This window comes from Pollicipes pollicipes, unplaced genomic scaffold, assembly GCF_011947565.3.
Source record: "Pollicipes pollicipes isolate AB1234 unplaced genomic scaffold, Ppol_2.1 Scaffold_2555;HRSCAF=2994_pilon_pilon_pilon, whole genome shotgun sequence".
NCBI lineage: Eukaryota > Metazoa > Arthropoda > Thecostraca > Pollicipedomorpha > Pollicipedidae > Pollicipes > Pollicipes pollicipes.
This window is the reverse complement of record NW_023596136.1, coordinates 23,019,935-23,022,599: the sequence shown is the minus strand read 5'-3', so window position 1 is coordinate 23,022,599 and position 2,665 is coordinate 23,019,935. Positions and strand designations below refer to the sequence as shown.

The 2,665-nt window shown below is 46.9% G+C and overlaps 2 non-coding genes across 2 annotated transcripts; both read right to left on the bottom strand.

Annotated features, from left to right (window-relative positions):
- Window positions 1-388: 388 nt before the first annotated feature.
- On the bottom strand, window positions 389-460 carry TRNAW-CCA (transfer RNA tryptophan (anticodon CCA)). Its single transcript has one exon. It is a non-coding gene; the product is annotated as a tRNA-Trp (tRNA).
- A 774-nt stretch (window positions 461-1,234) lies between these two features.
- TRNAW-CCA (transfer RNA tryptophan (anticodon CCA)) lies at window positions 1,235-1,306 on the bottom strand. The gene has a single exon. It is a non-coding gene; the product is annotated as a tRNA-Trp (tRNA).
- Between the last annotated feature and the right edge of the window lie 1,359 nt (window positions 1,307-2,665).

Sequence of the window (2,665 nt, the reverse complement as noted above, 5' to 3'; positions counted from 1 at the left end):
CTACAGTCAATGTAGACAAAAATTTGACATAAATAGCATGCTGTCGAAAATACCACTAATAAGGTTAAGGCTTTACATCTCCCAGATTGATAGGGCCACTTTGAGACTGGCCGCCTTTATTAAGAAAATCTTGTGCGATGCGGTGACGGCGTGGTAGCGCGTCGAACTCAGTAGAGTTCGGGAGACTGGGTAGAGCATGTGGAGTTATGTATCATGCATTTTTAATCATTTTGTATGTTTTGTGCGATGTGGTGGCGGCGTGGTACAGACTCGAGCTCGGTAGAGCTCGGTAGAGACAGACTCGCTAGAACATGTGAAGTTTGCTCACTGTGAGCAGCGCACCAACCTGTCCTGGCCTGGCAACATAAATGCTGAGGCAAAAGCAGGATGACCCCGACGTGATTTGAACACGCAACCTTCTGATCTGGAGTCAGACGCGCTACCGTTGCGCCACGGAGTCACGGGCGTGTTCACGGATCTGGCGTTGCACGTCTTGTTAAGGATCGCCGACATATTTTGACGTATAAAGCTGTGTAGCGCCGCAGTAGTTGTCGAATATACTTTACCTGTTTGCTCACCTTTGCACTTACAGATTTTTGAAAGAAAGGGAGTCAAAAGGCACATGACGGCGTTCAGAAACACAGCTATGTCGTGATCTCGTCCACGCACATCCTTCACCCACATTGTTTTTTTGCCACAGTATGTCTGCTGTGGATTTCCATTGTTATGCGACTGCTGCATGATTCATCATCACTGAAGGCGTTTTGTTACCGGATAGGTGCCAGACCCCAAGATATGGGACACGGATCAAATCATAAGATGTAGCCCCTTCTTACAAACCCTTGTATGCCCAGGCCCTATTTGCTCAACCACAACTGACCACAAGTAACCCGATAATAAACTGTTTCCGTTGTTTGTATTTTACAATACTTACGCGCCGGAGCCTCTCTGAAATGGTCGCTTTGCGACAAAACGCAGAGATCCCTGCACTGTCCGCCATCTGTGCCGTACTCTGATACCATACGGCACAGTTGTACGGATAAAACGCTGCCCCACTCTTCCACATGTTTGACACGTCATCCGCCACGGTGCCCGCGAAGTTAATACACAGAGGAGGAGCGGAACGTCCGGCGAGGTTTATCCACACATGAGGGGAAGCATGTTCAACGTCAACGGCATCCCGCACTTTCCTGGTCTGGTACGGCAACGCCGTTTTGACTGGGTAAAACCGTACTGACCCCGACGTGATTTGAACACGCAACCTTCTGATCTGGAGTCAGACGCGCTACCGTTGCGCCACGGAGTCGCGGAATCGCTGCATATGGCGGCTATGTGTCGCGCCGCGCCGACAGATAGCCGCTATCTGTCGGCCTGCACCGGAACAGTGCGTCACACCTGTGTGCGCCGGCGAGGGGAGGGGTGGGCATATTGAGGTCACAGTTTTGTGCAGCAATCCTCTGTACACAAGGCTTCGTGATTTGCTGCTCTCACTGAATATGAACAGAGCTGTCGCCAAGTTTTTTTTGTACCGCGCGTCTTATTACACCATATCTTTTGCTCCTTATAATCGTGTTCTCTAAATGGCGGCTCTGCCATAATGCTGAAGAGAACACCTGGCAATCTGGTGCGAAAGAAAGCACGCAAAATCACTGATGGAACACAGCCTTTCTACTGGCTGTTATTGCCCGCCGGTCAGCTAATGCGACTAATGCACCGCTGCGATGGAGCGTGGTATCTCAAGACAACAGGTGCTTCGTCAACGTATGGCCAGCAACGTCAACCAGGGGCGGATTTAGACTTTGTTTTCTGGAGGGGCGACAAACAAAAAAGGCAAACGGTTCCTGTAGAATGCCATCTAAGATATCCAGTGGCTCCCACATTCACATCCAGACTTGCGTGTACGTACATACATGCGTACATATGTACATGCATTTATATATATATATATATATATATATATATATATATATATATATATATATCAAACACGTACGTAATTAATTGTTGGAAACATAACGTAGCATGCACACAACAGCACACTTCCGCCTTTTTTGGGGGGGGGGGCAAATAATGATTTTGTCATTTTTGGGAGGCATGGCCGTTGCCCCCCTGAATCCGTCCCTGTTGTCACCAAGGTGCTTGAATGCAAATGCAATGAAATGCAATGCATGAATGTGAGCGAAGAATGCAAGCTAGCCATAGCGCTACAGACATGCAGCTCTGTGTTACGTCATGTGTGACGAAGGACGGAGCATAACCATTTTAGGCTATTCAATCGTGCAATAGATATCACACATTGGTGCCGAAAAAATTATCGTCGTCAGTTCTGATGCACGTTGCGTTGGGTCTCCAGAGCTTTAGTTCAACTCTGAAAACAATACAGAATTAAGAGACTGTTGCCAAAAGGAAATATGTTAGTGCTGTGTTATATGAGTGTTGATCTTCCAGTTGTATTATTTTGTTAACGGAAAAGCGAGGTTCCAAGCTGTTTGGCTCAAATCATGCTTTATTCTTAAGCATCATTTCGTTCTGCGCTGACAAAGCAACAACATCTTAGATATTCTATTTTTCATTCTAAGTTTGAACGTAAGGTAATTAAAGTACCCCTGAAACAACATGCATTGTCTTACCTTAAACCCCGACATCTCGTATGGAGCGTATTCCT